This window comes from Nycticebus coucang, chromosome X (assembly GCF_027406575.1).
Source record: "Nycticebus coucang isolate mNycCou1 chromosome X, mNycCou1.pri, whole genome shotgun sequence".
In the NCBI taxonomy this organism is placed as follows: domain Eukaryota; kingdom Metazoa; phylum Chordata; class Mammalia; order Primates; family Lorisidae; genus Nycticebus; species Nycticebus coucang.
In genome coordinates this window covers 117,390,635-117,407,630 of record NC_069804.1, presented here as the reverse complement: position 1 = coordinate 117,407,630, position 16,996 = coordinate 117,390,635, and the positions used below count along the sequence as shown (strand labels likewise).

General features: G+C 37.0%; 1 pseudogene; it reads left to right on the top strand.

The window, feature by feature from the left end:
* The first annotated feature begins 4,100 nt into the window (after window positions 1-4,100).
* LOC128576959 (signal peptidase complex subunit 3-like) lies at window positions 4,101-8,869 on the top strand (annotated as a pseudogene).
* The last annotated feature ends 8,127 nt before the right edge of the window (window positions 8,870-16,996 follow it).

The window sequence follows — 16,996 nt, the reverse complement described above, 5'->3', positions numbered from 1 at the left end:
ATTCTTGTATGCAGAAGATATCTGGCTTGAGTTTTTGTATCCAGTTAGCCAACCTGTGTCTCTTTAGAGGACAATTTAAACCATTCGCATTTATTGAGAATATTAATAAGCCTTTCGAGAGTCTGGTGAACATTTTTTATCCTTTTGTGACTGTGCAAGTGGAATTTGATCAAATTTTTTTGTGTGGGTTTACTTTTTGGTGGAGGATTATGCTGTTTTTTTATGGAGGATAGGTCTGAGAATATCCTGGAGAGGTGGTTTAGTTATGGCAAATTTCTTTAACATGTGAATGTCATTAAAGTATTTAATTTCTCTACCATAAATGAAACTCAGTTTAGCTGGGTACAGGATCCAGGGTTGGAAGTTATTTTGTTTTAGGAGATTAAAAGTCAATGACCATCCTCTTCTTGCTTGAAAGATTTCAGCAGAGAGATCTGCGGGTCTTCTAATATTCTTCCCCTTGTAGGTAATAGTTTTCTTTTATCTGGCTGCTTTCAGAATTTTCTCCTTCAAATTAACTTTAGTGAAATTGATTATGATGTGTCTGGGGGATGTCTTATTTGGGTTGAGTCGTGCTGGAGTTATGAAACTGTCTGCTATCTGAATTTCAGAAATCTTGGCATGTCTGGAATATTCTCTTTTATAATCTCATGGAGAAAAGACTCTGTGCCTTGTGAAACCACTTCGTTGCTTTCTGGGATCTCTATAGGATGAATATTGTTGTTTTTCAAGTTATCCCAGAGCTCTCTGAGAGTGTGATCTGTTTTTGCCCTCCATGTCTCTTCATCTTTGAGCGTTTGGGAGCATTAGAAAACTTTGTCTTCAATGTCAGAAATCCTTTCTTTTGCTTGCTCCATTCTGTTACTGAGGGATTCTACTTTGTTTCTCAGTTCTATGAGGGCTGCAACTTCTTGTCTCAATGTGTCAAAATCTTTGGTCATTTTATCTTTGAATTCGTTGAATTCTTGAGACATCTTTTTGGTTACTGCTTGGAATTCTAATTTGATCTTATTTGCTATCCAGATTCTGAATTTGATTTCTGACATACCAGCTATTTATTGGTGCATGGGATCTTGTGCTGGGTCTGCCCCATTGTTTTTTAGGGGAGTTGATCTACTCTGATTATTCATAGTGCCAGAGTATTTCCGTTGATTTCGCCTCATGATTGTTTTTCACCATTGCCTCTGGCCATCCTCAGAGTTTTGGAGGTGTCTCTCCAAGATTATACCCCTCGGGGATCACTCTAGTATTGCTGGATCTTTGTAGGAAGTGACCCTGTGCAGCTTCTCTGGGGCTGCCCCCACCAGGGTTTTTTGGTGAAGAAGAATCTCCAGAGTGTGACACATCTGGATCCAGCAACAGGGCGGGGGGTGGTGCAAACAGTTCTTGGAGTGCCTGGCACCCAGTGACTTTGGCACAGAGGGCCCAAGGTTTCTGCAGTCTCTGGCCAGGTGAAGGGTGCCACACAGAGGCAGAGAGGGCTCCGGAGGGCATGTGGCTACCAGAGTCCCTGGCCAGATGTGTGGGCCAGTGTGGAGGCAGGGAGGGAACAGGAGCAAGGATGTGGGGTTGCATGGCTCCCTGAGTTTCTGTTCAGGGCTTGTGGAGGCCAAGCGGTCACATGTCATGGGTCATGGGTCATGGTGCTGCTCGTAGGGAAATCCGGGCAGGTGCATTTAGTGGGTCACGGTGTAGGTCTTACAGAGGTCAGGGAGGGCACCGATCGCGGGTCACGGGTCATGGCACAGCTCTTCTGGAGGTCTAGATGGGTGCCGATCATGGGTCGCGGGTCATGGCACAGCTCTTCTGGAGGTCTAGGCCGGCGCCAATTGTGCGTCACAGGTTGCAGCGCAGCTCTTCTAGAGGTCCAGGCAGGCACTGATCGCCACCTTTAACCTTCTTAAACAAAACAATTTTCAGTCCAGAATTCTATATCCTGCTAAGCTAAGCTTTAAAAACGATGGAAAAATCAAGTCTGTTATTGATATGCAAACTCTGAGGAAATTTGTCACAACAAGACCAGCTCTACAGGTAATACATAGGCTTATTTTCCACACTGACTATCACAGTGGACCACGAGCAAAGTAAATACCCAGAAACTAAAGGACAAACATAGCTTCTGCAGTGATGCAAAGGATAAAACTAAGCAATGAACTTTCACAAAATACACAGTCCGGATGATTGGATAAAAAAGCACAAGCCATCTATATGTTATATCTAAATAAAGGAAACACACCTATCCTTGAAAGACAAAACAAGAATCAGGTTGAAGGGATGGAAAGTAATATTTCAGGTAAATGGAAATCAGTAGAGGGGTTGCAATCTTATTTTCAGATACAAGTGGATTTAAAACAACTGAAGTCAAAAAGACAAAGATGGACAATTCATGTTGGTCAAGGGAATACAACAAGAGGAAATTTCAATTCTAAATATTTATGCACCTAACTTAAATGCTCCCAGATTTATAAAACAAACCCTAACTGCATAGTCTATTAATCAACCATAATGGAGTGACATTATTCAACAAATGTGTTTTTCTTTTTCCTAAGTGTTAGGAGTATGGACTCTGGGGAAAGATTAGGGATAAAACCTACTCATTACAAACTGTATAAGTTGGAATACTTCATTGTAACCTACTGTCACTCAACTGTCTCATTTGCAGAACCTGGAATGTGTGACACTTACAAAAGGAAACAAAACATTTTTAAAACAAATAATTGCTCTGTGTTTGTGTTTTACAAAAATAAATTACCAGGAATCTCTTTATTTAAAAAAATTCTACTACTCCGTTTCCCCGAAAATAAGACCTACTTACAGGAAAGATAAGACCTCCCCTGAAAATAAGACCTAGTGCATCTTTGGGAGCACACCTTAAAATAAGACACTGTCTTATTTTCGGGGAAACAGGGTAGTTAGGAATCAGGATTCTTGCTGTTTATGACATTTGAAAAGTCAAACAACCACTCTGTCTCAGTTTTCTCTTTTACAAAATAGAGAAATCTATTTTCTCTACATCCTAGGTGGTTGTTTTGGTATTTACTGATCTAATCCATCATGAAAAAGGAGATCAGACATGCCTCATCATGCCCCCTCCCCTTCTTAGAGATGTCCTCTGTGACTCACTAAAAGGCCTAAAGCTATGGAAGACATACCTATAGGTCCTCAATATACACAACAAACCACTTGAGTCTGGACATACGTCCTGCAGTTCGTCTCTTATTTACAAACCCTTATTTTAACTCAGTATTTATTTTCACTGACTACTGGTCTATTAGACAGAGCCTAAGTCTTTCAGCCAATTGTCAACCAAAGAATCTATAAACTCACTGATAACCTGTGGACTCCAGCTTTGAGATGTCCCACCATTTGGAACCAAACCAATGTACACCTTCCACACATTGATTTATTACTTTACCTATAATTCGTCTCCCCCTAAAATGTATAATACCAAACCATAACCACACCACCACAAGTCCATTTGCTCAGTGCTTCTTGGGTGTGGCTGCGGGTCTTGTCCCTCAAATTTGGCTCAGAATAAACCTCTTTAAATTATTTTATAGAGTATAGCTTCTTTTTTATCAACAGACACCTGAAGATTTTAAATTCCCATGTCTACTATTTGTACAAGCTAAACAATTTTATCCCAAAGTTACATTTCCTGGGTACAAAATCTAACTGAAATAAAGTCAGAGAAATATAAATTATGTGTTAGTTTTTAATCATCCCATTTCTTCACATTATTAATGTGCTTATTCCATTCATCTCTGTCATTGCGGTTCAAACATCATCATTAAACCACTTTGATGTGACAATTAATGACAGGATAATTCGCCTTAGGCCATTTTCCAGATCCTATTATGCCTTGTCTTCTTGGCCTGTGGACAGGGAAATTCCCTGCATTCTTTTCCTATTTAGCAGGGCATTCCTCCTTTCTCCAGTTGTAGCAATTGCCCAGGGAAACCTGAAGGTGGGGCAGTACAAAAGCAAGTCACTTGCCCTTGTTCTTCTTCCTCAAGGGCAATTGCTTGAGGAAGCATCAATGTAGAACACCTCCTTTTGTCCCTAGGAGAGTCAGAGGTCCTTACTCTCTACCTAAGAGGATGACTTGTGGTGATGTCCCCCAGGGGAAGTTGCTGTTCACCTTCTTTCTGAGTGTGATGGTGGTGCTCACCTTGGGCAGCTTCATCACCACTGCCTTTAAAGAGAGAAGTGTCCCAGTTCATCAGTATGACTTGGAATCATGCTTAAAAGTGTGGAAGACTTCACTGGATCTAGAGAAAGATCTGATCTAAGATTTACAGAATTTCATATAACTGTTGATCTGGAGAAGATGTTTGGCTAATATATTAAGCCTCTATGTATTTTTATGCAGAATATTCAACAAAAATTCATGCTCCAAATCAAGTAGTCCTTTGGAATAAAATTGTTCTTAGAAGTGATAATCCAAAGCGGTTGTTGAAAGATATTAAAACAAAATGTATTTTCTTTGATGATATAAATGGTCTCAAGAGAAACAGGAACATAACTGTCTTGACCCTATCTTGGAATTTAAATGCTGTAATTCTGTCTCTTATGATAGGCTCAGGATACATCTGTCCAATTTCCAAATACATATGAAATAACATAGAGTTATTACATTATTTTTCATCATTAAACAATCTACTTTTATACTTAATAAATGATATCCCATTTACCTTTTCTTGCATCTTTATTTGGTTTGTGATTGTTACTTATTTTTGTTGTTGTTGGTATAAGAACAAGAAAGGATGAATTTCAAGGGAATGGTTACTGGGCTACTTAAACTTAATCTAACAACAACAAAAAAATAAGATCATCAGAGTGAAGTATTATAAGAATAAAAAACTACATAATAAAGATTTGTAAAATATATATACAGTAGAACCTCTGTAAGTTGACCATCCAAGGAACTATAACAAACTGGTCAACATATGGAGCTTATCAACATGAGGAGTTAGACCTACTATACTGATACGTACATGTGGAGCAGGTCTGATCTGTGAAAATTAGGTCAACTTATGGAGGTGATTAATGTAGGGAGGTGGTCAGCTATGGTGGTTCTATTTTATGTGTTTTGTTTAAGGATGAATTCATGATCAGTAAATGTGGAGCAAAGCATGAGGATGATAAAACAAATTTTGGATAATGGTTCTCACTGGGGGTGAGACAATCAGGAAAGTTACACAGGTGTATCCACTCTCTCTAGTGTTTTGGGCTATAGTGATGCTTTATTACACCTTTTAAAATGTCTGAAATCAGTGGGAGAAGGGACGGGCAAGATGGCCAACTAGAGGCAGCTTTCAACAGAAACTGTCATTTAGAAGTAGGAAAATTGGACCGAAGCAATCTTGGAACATTTGAAATTGGCAGGTAGATTGCAAGGAGAAGAAATCAAAGTGCTCAGCAACCCAACTGAGACAAATTTCAAGGGAAAATATGAGAAAGAGGAAGGAAAAGAACAGAGGACAGTTCCAGAGCATGCCAGTCTAGAGGAACCCAGAGAATAGGTGGATGGGGGGGGACCCCTCCACCATCGAGGTGCTATCCAAGCAGAGAACTGCAAGAGCCCTTTCTCCACAGGATAGTTATGTGAGGGAAGAAAGACTCAATTTTCCTGTACCTACAAATATCTTCCTCTGGGCTCTCCTCCTATCTGGCATAATAGTGAGCAATTTTGGCTCCAGTTGCCTTGCCACCCTGCAGTCACAACCCATTCCCCATCTTTCTTGGGCTGCCTGACAGACTGCTCTCTGCAGAGGCCTACTTCCCTAGAGTGCTACACTGGCCCAGACAGCCTGGAGGGACTTCCTTAACCCCAGGCACCAGAAAAGTGAAGGAGCTTTGAATACTACCCAGCCACCCATACAGCAACTGAGGAAGTAAGGGATACAGAAGCTACTTGCTCTGTCACTGGCAACCAGTAGGATCCTTAGCTGGATGTGGGAGGAAAGGGAGACAGGCTCTACCTCCACTAAGGTATCTGGCAACATCTCTGAGGGACCCCTGTATTGTGTGGCCAGGTGAACGTGCTTTGACCCCCACTGCAGAAGGAAATGGTGGCTCAACTACACTAATTTTGGCAAAGCAGGGTCTCTCCTGTGTCTCCCTCCTGTTAGCAAGTATCTAGTACACACAATACTGATATTAAACCAATAAATAAACAACTACACCCCCACATGAGAAAAAAAATAAATTCAAGTGGGGGAGGGGGAGGAGATAAGGGGATAGAGGAGGAGGGAGGAGGATTTGTATACTTTTACCTAATGGGCATAGTATACACACAGCACAGGCCCTGGGTGAAGAGCTCAACTACAACTTAGACTTTACCTAACAAACTTAAGCAATGTAACCTAATTATTTGTACCTTTATATTAATATGAAATAAAAAAATATAAAATAAAATAAAATGTCTGAAATCTAACATATGTGACAGAATATGTTTTTAATGGGCTTTACTACTTATTATAACGTAATCCAAAATCCATTCAGAAAATGTGGAAAATTAATTCAAATACCAATTTGAATATGTTAATTAACTCTCAATCTTACCATACATAGTACAAGCTACTATCATGGTGGTGTATTCTCTCCAATTATTGCCTACACATGCATGTACAAGTGCACACAAACACACACACATACACACACACACGCATACTGTGATTGCATTGCATATAGATTTGACTTGGCCAGAAAAGTATTAATTTTCTATAGGTGTATAACTACGGATTGTCTGGAAGCTAAATCCTTTTATTACCTCACAAACCTGTAGGTCAGAAGTCTGGTACGACTTGAAATATTTCTCAGTTCAGGATCTCACAAACCTGAAATCAGGCCTGTTGGTGGAGGCTTGACTGAGATATTTTGTCTGGAGGCTCTGGGTAAAAATCCACCTCCAAGATTCTTCTTGCTGCTGGAAGAAGTCATTTCACTGTGACTGTTGGACTGAAGTACCATTTTCCTTGATGGCTGTCAGTTGAAGGTGCTCTCAGCTACTAGGGGATAGTCTACTTTCCTCCCACATGACCTCCTTCTTCTAGCCAGCAGTAGTGTGCTGAAGGTTGCTTGTACTTATTTCCCCTTCTCCGAATAGCCGGAAAATATTCTCTGCTTTTGAAGTGCTCATTTGTTTAAGTCAGGCCCATCCATATAATCACCCTTTTGCCATATAACAGAACATAATCATGGAAGTGAAATCTCCTCCATATTCATTGGTTCCACCCATGTTAGATGAGAAAGGAATTATACAAGGATGAAAGCCACTGGAGATCACATTAGAATTCTGCCTGCAGCTTGGAGATTCACATTAAAAAACAAAACAAAACTGTGCAAACATCAATAATGATGCCCACATTTCAATTTAGCTTTCTGGTCCCAAACTCAGGCCACTGTTATAGTGAATTATTATGTTAGAAACTGCTGCTTCAGTGTCACACTAGATGTAAACTAAAGCTTCTGAAAGGCAGATGTGAAGGTGCATGGTTTTCATCACCCCAGAAAAGTGGCTTTGTCTCATATGTGCTCCTTGTGGTATGAGAACCTAAGACGGGAAAATTCCATTCTCAGCTATAAGTGCGACTAGAGGTTAATTCCTCCCTGCTTGCTGAAAAGGCCTTGAGAAAGGATTCCCTGAGGTCCCTGCCAAGTCGTAGCTGGAGATTTAGCACTGCCTGGAGCTGAACTGTTGCTCTTCATTCCCTAACTTCAAATTACACAAAAGTTTCATTTAACCTTTTAGGGAGGTGGGTGAACAGAACAGACAGCCTGGTGTCCTTGTAGTGTATCTTTAAGTTAAACGCTCCAGACTTAGAAATACAATGTGTACATGCTTTGTAACATTTATGCTGAGGAGAAATTTCTTATGGCAGTCTCAATTAATGCTTTTATTCTTTATTCTTACTTACTCTTATCTGATGAGTTTGGATATATAATACAGTGAATAAAGATGTAAAATTGCTGAAGGCCTGAGTGAGCCTCCAGTCTTCCCTTAATTAATAAATAATTCATTCCTTCTGCAGTGATATCGCTGTGTTGTTGATTGGGCTAGTGGACAGCAACATCTGGCACAGTGAGCAGGGTACGGCTGGACTGAACCTGGTCAACTGTCCACTGGATTTCTGGTCATTGACCTTAACGTAAAAAAAATGGGAATGGGCAGAACCGGGTGAATGCAAATGGGCTGAAGGTACCCATGACTTCTGGCAAAAGGGAAAATTAAGGGAGCAAAAAGGAAAATTAAAGGAACAAAAAAGGAATAATTAAAGGAACAAAATGGGAAACTCAGTATCTACTGAGGATGAATATATTCAGTTATTACTGTCTCTATTGGACTCCATGAGAGTGTCAGTTAAAAGTCAGTCTTTCAACGTCTCTTGCTACCATTCAAAATGTTATTTGTTTTCTCCTGTCTCTAAAAATCAATTAAATTTGTATGTTTAGAAAGATATTAGGCAAGATATGAAAATATTTTATCAGCAAGGGAATATTATTGATAAAGATGTTTGGATTGTGTATAATTTAATTAATATAACTTTGCAAACTTTTTTCAATGATGCAAAAAGACGAGCACATTGTGATTCCCCTCATGTTTCTGACGAATCTGAACCTGATATCAGTAAGCTTACAGTTACTGATGTAGTCAAAGACTCAGTTGTTAATAATGATTTTTTTTTCAGATGAACATGATAAAGAGAAAGCAGCTGTTTCTTCCTCTACTCAGTCTTTGCAAAACAAAATGACTAATTTGAAGGTTTTTTTGCAGGAATGTGATGAACTTATTGATAGTATTAAGCAGAAACTTCCTAGTTCTCCTCCTCCACCTGAGTTGTTTCAAGTAGTGGTTAAGCACTGATACTGGTTTAAAGCTGACAAAAAGAATCAGCTAAATTTAAAAGTGTAAAAGAACATAAGAAAAGTGCTCAAACACACTAGAGACAGGAATTTATAAGCAGAGATATTTGGAGTGCTTATCACTTGGTAACTGTGACTTTAAAAAACTTTACAATCTGGTTTTGATGCAGAACACGATGTTGTTCCACTGCCAACAGGGAAACCAAATATAAAAGAACCTGTAAATGAAGTTCCTCTCAAAAGTCACGCAGAAAAAAAGTAAAACAGAGGATAATGACTCTGATAAAACTTACTAATGCATCAGAAGATAAAATATCAAAACTTAAAAAACTTTTACCTCATCATTGTAAAGTTATTAATAATTGTTTTCCAATCCGTTTGTCTTTTGCTCCGCCGCTTCCTCCAACTATTTCAGTTTTGTAACAGCTTTCTCTTCTTTTTCCAGATACCAGAGTAAAAACAGTTTCTAATAAAAAAGGCCTTTACCAGCATTCAAATTCAAAATAATGTTACATTAGATCATTATATTCAGATATAATAAGAGTAGAATTTGGCATGTTTCAAGCTAATTTATTAATGGTTGCTCTTAAAGGCACAGCCATTTTTACAAAAACAAGGTGTAATTAAGAAAAAAATCCAATAAATGGCATATGTTAATTATTTTTTCCACATAAAACAACATTTCAGACAATTAGTAGGAAGTAATCCTAAAAAAAAATTGTTGTCACTTTAACTAATGGTCAAATTTCTAATTTGTTTATGTTAAATACAGAATGACAAATTTCATTATCAGATCATATTGAAATTATAGATAATCATTTTCCTCAAGATAAAAGAATTCAATTTCTTAAAAATACTAATTAAATTTTACCTAAAATAGTAAAGTTAAAACTGATTCCTAATACACAAATATTTTATACTGATTCTAATAAATTAAAGATATCTAATTACATGGCTTCTCATTCTCATAAAGTACAACAGTCTCCTTATAACTCTGTACAAAAAGCAAAATTGTTTGCTATTGTTTTATTATTAACAGATTATCCTAATCAAAATTTAAATATTATCAGTGATTTTTTTATTCAACTTCTACAGTACAAAATATTAAAACAATAACTCTACCTACTAATACTGAAGAACTCACTTTGTTATTCTTATCTCTTGGACAATTAATTAGAAATAAAAAATTTCCAATTTATATTACTCATGTTTGAGTTCATTCTAATTTACCTAGATCTATTTCTATGGGAAATCAGACAGTTAATCAATTAATAAAATCAGTTTAAGCAGCTCAGCCTGAGCATACTATGCATCATACTAATGCTCAGGCTTTAAAAAGAAAACATGGTATTTCTTGGCATACAGCATGAGTGATAGTATGCTCCTGCCCTACGTACCAACCTTTAACATGCCTCATTTATCTGAAGGAGTTAACCCTAGAAGGTTACTGTCCAATCAATTATGAAAATAAATGTCACTCAATTTCCAGAATTTGGAAAGCTTAAATATATTCATCATTCTATTAATACTTATTCTCATTTTTCATGGGCTTCAGCTTTATCATTTGAAAAAGCTGGTACTGTAATTTCTCATTTATTAAAAGCTTTTTCAGTTATGAATAAACCTTCTACTATTAAGATATATAATGGATCTATTTACATTTCTAATAAATGTCAAACCTTTTTTAAGTTATATAATATTAAACATATTACTAGTATACCTAGTAATAGTACAAAACAAAATGGCAAACTAAAAGAAATCCTTCTTCAACAGAAAAAGGGAGGAATGCAGTATAATGTTACCCCTAAAACTAGAATATCTTCAGCTCTTTTTACTTTAAAATTTTTAAATATGGATGAAAGAGATAAAACTCCAGTGTACAAACACTGGATCACTGTTACTTCCTCTCCATTAAATCAACCAGTGTATTATAAAGACACCTTACAAATGCTTGGGTATCAGCTAAAACCATACGTTGGGGAAGAAGATGTGCTTATATCGCAACAGGTTCATCAAACTTTTAAATCCTTAACAAGACTTTGAAACCGAGAGATGGCACAGAAAAGACCACACCCACAAGGTCAGAATAAACAACTCCTGATCACATCCACTTTGTTCTTGGTTATAATCTCACTCCTCACTACCCAGGTAAGTGCTCAATCATATAAATATTAGACATATATCCCAAGTCATCCTCTATTGAGGAAAGTCAATTGGTTTAAACCTAGTGTACTAATTTATGTTAATAAATCCAACTGACTTCCTAAGCCTTGTGACATTTGTGGCCCTTTAAAACTTAATAAGGAAGAAATGACATTTTTAATTACAGTACTGGTGTCAGTGGACTACCCATTTATTTTAGTAATTAGCCCCATTATTTAAGTTTTCAGTATCAAGTTTGGACAAGTATAGACTGTCATTCCAGTGAATCTCCATAGAAAAAGGTCTAAGCAAAATAACTAAGAAAATGCTACAAAAGCTATGTTAACTAGTGTGATGAAAATGTGTCAAACGATCTATGAACCAAGTGTATGGTGCCCCATGATCATACTAATGTACACAGCTATGATTTAATAAAAATAAATAAATAAAAATAAATAAAAATAAATTAAAAAATAAAAATAAAAAAACAGAAGCATTTTCAAAAAGAATGAGATACTATTAAAATCTGAATGTCTGTGACAAAAAAAAAAGAAAGAAAAAGATATATCTTTTAACAGCCCTTTCTATTAAAGAAACAAAACTTAATAATACTCTGGTTCCTTCTGAGTTACCTCTTTGTCAAATGCACAACCTTTCACAAGTAAGTGAATTAGTACATTAGACAAAATATAGAGGTAGAAGTGCTTTCTTAATACTTACTATGGAAGCGTCATGGATTAAAGCCCCAAGGGTTTCATTCACTCTCAGAATTTTTTAAAACTTTTAAAATAAAAAGAAAATCATATATTCATCTCCACTACAATATCCAGTAAAATTATGTGGAAAAATAAAAGATTTTCTCCTCTTTCTCTCGGTCTATCAAAATGTCCTAAACAAAACCATTTATAAAAAATTGGGGACAAGTGAAAAACCGAGTCACGAGACTCAAGGTTTGGTACCTCATACTCAACAAGAAATAAATGCTACTAATTTGTTTTTGGCAATCATTACTTTGTTGTCTGTTCCAGCCGAGTGACTTACATTCCTAACTTTCTTAAGTGGTGTGAGTTGGTTAGAACCAAAGATGCCTATTTATATTAAGAATTCAGCTTGGCTCCCAGGTCCTTATGACACTAGAGGACCATTTCAGCCTGTGGAAGATGGCATCACTATATTGAATATAACTAGAGTAAGTGGCCCTCCAATTTGTTTTGAAAATCAGTCTTGTTTCCTTAATATGACAATGCACCCTTGGGTCAGCTTACATGAAAATAAACTAAAAAAGCCAGATACGATAAATGAAGTATTTATATTGAGTACTTATTCTCTGAATAAATTTAGACATAATCATACTTTTTCTAATTTTAAATTACCACCTTATGCTATGCATTCCTTTAAGGAACTCATAAGTGAATACACTAAACTAAATGTAAAAAAATAATGCCTTATATGCTTATCAATACTACTGGTGGTGAGATAATTAATTGGGCACAACTTCCTTATATAAAGACTTCATTTAAAGATCCAATACCATTTAATATTCAAGTGAATAAAAATAAAACAGGCATAATAATTAATTCTCCTATATACTGGAAGAACGGTGGGTTTTCACCACCATCTCCTAGTATAGCTGTTTATCCTAAACAAGTACATCATAAAAAAAATGACTGCAGATTTACATCCTTTAAAGGCTTGGACTGGTGAATTATATAAAAATAAGATTATATATAAGGAGATTTAAAGTAAAAAAAAAAAAACTAAATATATTCAAGCCTATTTACAACTACCTTTCGTGTAGATAAAGGGCAATGCTGTTTAGAACAAAGCATCAAGTGAATTGTTTTATTCAACTTGTTAAATGTACACTTATATTAACAATTCTGTGAGTTTTAATCCATCTAAGAAACAACTGTACCTGTTAAGAGCATGCACTGAAGTCTGAATCCCGATCAACCTGACCCATCTGTGGAAAGAGTCCCCAGCGCTCTCAATTCTACAATTATTGGCTGACAAAATCTTGAGAAGAAGCAAGAGCTTTATTAGACTGTTGACAGCTACTATCTCAAGGATCATTGTGGTAACTGCAACTGCTGCAACAGCCAATGTGGCCCTTACTCAGAACATAAAAACTGAGGCCTTTGTTGCCAACTGGCATAAGAACTCCGAACAATTATGGACTGCCCCAAAACAGATTAACACTGAACTTGATAATAAATGGCTGATTTAGAACAGACAGTAGTGTCATTAGGAAATCAATTGTACAGTTTAGAAAAATGAATGAAATTGAAATGTGATTGGAATGTTTCTTCTTATTGTGTTACTCCTGTGTTTTACAATGAAACTTTATTTCCTTAGAACAAAGTTAGAAAACATTTGTTAAACCATGAAAATTTAACTGCTGATATTATTGAATTACAACATCAAGTTTACAGTACATTTGAACACCAATTGGAACAAATAAATGGAGATGGAATATTAAAAGACATATCTGAAGGAATTGCTCAACTTAACCCATTAGACAAAATTCATACTTTCTTTGCAACTTCTGCGAGCTCTCTGTTCTTGTTTTGCCTCATACTTCTGCTACTTTACATAATGTGTAAAAAGATTCAGCAAATGAAAAGAACCAGTGACCATAACACTGCTGTCTTTTTGGCTATGACAGCACTACAAGCCAATGTTCATTAATTAGGAAGGGGAAATGAAGGTGCATGGTTTTCAGCACCCCAGAAAGGTGGCTTTGTCTCATATATGCTCCTTGTGGTACGAGAACCTAAGACAGGAAAATTCCATTCTCCGCTATAAGTGAGACTCCAGAGTTAATTCCTCCCTGCTTGCTGAAAAGGCCTTGAGAAAGGATTCCTTGAGGTCCCCGCCAAGTCGTAGCTGGAGATTTAGCACCTGCCTGTAGCTGAACTGTTGCTCTTCATTCCTTAACTTCAAATTACACAAAAGTTTCATTTAACCTTTTAGGGAGGTGGGCGAACAGAACAGACAGCCTGGTGTCCTTGTAGTTTATCTTTAAGTTAAACACTTCAGACTTAGAAATAATGTGTACATGCTTTGTAACATTTATGTTGAGGAGAAATTTCTTATGGCAGTCTCAATTAATGCTTTTGTTCTTCTTTCTTACTAATTCTTATCTGATGAGTTTGGATATATAATACATTGAATAAAGATGTACAATTGTTGAATACCAGAGCAAGCCTCCAGTCTTCCCTTAATTAATAAATAATTCATTCTGTTTGCAGTGATACCTCTGTGTCATTGATTGGTCTAGTAGACAGCAACACAGATGCAGTTATAGGAAATGGTGTGGTGATTTTTCCTCTCCTTTTCCTTCTCCCACATGTAATTTATCTCACAAATCAGAACCAGCCCAAAACTCTTGGGTTATGGAGATAAGAGGTATATTTCAGCACTTGCTGCTACCTTTTCAGATGCTCTCTAGGCAGTGATGGTCTTTGGTTTAAATAAATGTCATCTCATCTTTGGGATGGAAGAGGCAGGAAGGCCAGAAATGATATGTATTACTATGTCCCATAGGTACTTTTCAGGTTTTATCATTTAACCCTTCAGACAGCTTTATTACACTTTTTACCTTGTATGAAGAAGATATGGTGAGTTCCATTTCACAGATGATCAACTAAGTTCTGGATCATGAGGCTAAGACCCTCTCCAGATGAGTGGAAGAATTGGAATGAGGTTCCATCTCTTGTCATCCCCACACTATAACCAGCAGCTTCCCATTTGGAAATATAACCAGCAACTTCCCATTTGGAAGATGATGAACAGATTTACACTTTCCTAGTATTGTGTTCTATGGGACACACTTAATATCCCTTCATGTTGAAAGAGTTAATGGTGGACATGGAATCCTGTACCATTGACAATAAGACCTAACTGTAGGGTCACATGGATTGGCTGATCCTTGAAGTTCTTTCCAGGCCCATGGACTCCACTCATGTGACTAGTTGTGACAAATAAGGTATGAGGAGAAATGAAGTGTTCCCCTCCCCCAAAGAAGTGATAAGAGATATTGAGGGGGGTTGCCTTGTCTCTCTGCCTTAGCGACATCTCAGATTTCTTTTGAGGTAATTTAACTTGCTTAATCATCCATCATCGCTAAAATATGAGAATTTAAATGATGACAGAAATGTTTGGGAAGAGGGAAGCTAAATGACTTATATGTAAATTTAGACTGTTAGATTACCTCAATTCACATGCCCTTAAGACTGAATCAATAGGCAGGACAAAGTACAGGTTTTATCCATGTCACATAGAAAGCAGTTTGTCAGGCTCTGGAATAAACATCTCCTACCTTTCATTCCATCTCCTCCTTTCACTGCCACTGGACCCAGAAGATATTGCTTTTCCCTGGGAATTTGTCTTTATAGAGCCACCCAAATAATGTTCATTCTTGATGTGAACTCTCCAAGAGGGTCCTACAGAAGTCAGCAAAGGTACATTGATTCTGTGGAAATGAGGTGACAACAATCATTCATCCCACCTACATTGGACAACTCTACAGTACAGAAGAGGTACCTACCTTTGCATACAATATGAGTCTGTGTTAGTTTATTATTGCCCTGAGAAAGGGCTGTGTATGCAAAGCGACCTCAAAGCACAGAAGGAGCAAAGAAACCAAAGAACCAGGTAGACAAATGCAGTTCATAAGCATAAGGTGATTTATCAGGGAACATGGAAGTGTGATTAAAGTCGTCTCAGAAACAGAAGCTAAGAAGTGGCATGAGAAGAAAACTAAATCTCTAAGTATCTATGAGGGGTCCAACACTGAGGTAGGTACTTTACATACTGTTTCTCTAAGTCTTTTTTTTTTTTTTGCAATTTTTTTTATAGTTTGGGATTCATTGAGGGCACAAAGAATTAGGCTACACTGATTGTATTTGTTAGATAAAGTGCCTCTTACAATTGTGGCCTGCCCGCAAGAGGTGTGCCATACACTGCGACTCCCCATCCTCCTGCCTCCTCCCCTCTGCCTGCTCCCTCATTCACTTACCCCACCCCTTGCATTTACTTATGTACTGCCTTCATGTTAGAATTGAGTACATTGGATTCTTGTTTCTCCATTATTATGATGCTAAGAAGAATGCATTCCACCTCCATTTAGATTAATACAAAAGATGTAAAGTATCCATCTTTTTTTAATGGCTGAATAATATTCCGTGGTAGTCATATACTACAGCTTGTTAATACACTCCTGGGTTGGTGGTCATTTATGTTTTTTTCACATTTTGGCAATTGTAAATTGAGCTGAGATAAACATTCTAATGCAAATGTCCTTATGGTAAAATAACTTTTTTTTTCCTTCAGAGTAGATGCCTAGTAATGGGATTGCAGGATCAACTGGGAGGTCTAATATGAGTTCTTTAAAGATTCTCCAAACTTCTGTTTTTCTAAGTCTTTATAACAGTTCCCCAAGTTAAGTGTCTATATTCCCATTTTAGAAAAATCCTGGGAAATTATTGCAAAACCTTCCCCCAAATGGACATGGTGCTGGGAGACCAGTGAAATCATCCAGACCAATCCAGCTGGGCAAGTTAGATGAGTTTATTAGGGTTAATTACACAGGGCTCTCATTCCTGGTCAACTTGTATTTCTTTCTGGGAAGTGACACAGATATCTCTCTCTCTGTCTCTGTCTCTGTCTCTATCTCTTTTGCATATTTACATACAATACAGATGAAGTATTCAAAGTACTTCCCATTTCACAGGGACCTTAATATTATGATTAACTAAAGGGTACTAAAGAAACTAACATAGCTTAAAACAGTTGAAACTGATTTTAAGACTTAGAAACATCTAAGAAAAAGGAGCTACTTAAGAATACTATGTTTTGTGTTTCTTTCAACTATTTTGTTTTGACTTGTATCTTTAAGCTCAAAAAAAGAAAAATCTGCATGAGTTCTGTTAAACATTCAAAGCCAGTGATGGGGAATTTGTATTTTCCCCCCAATTCCGTGCTC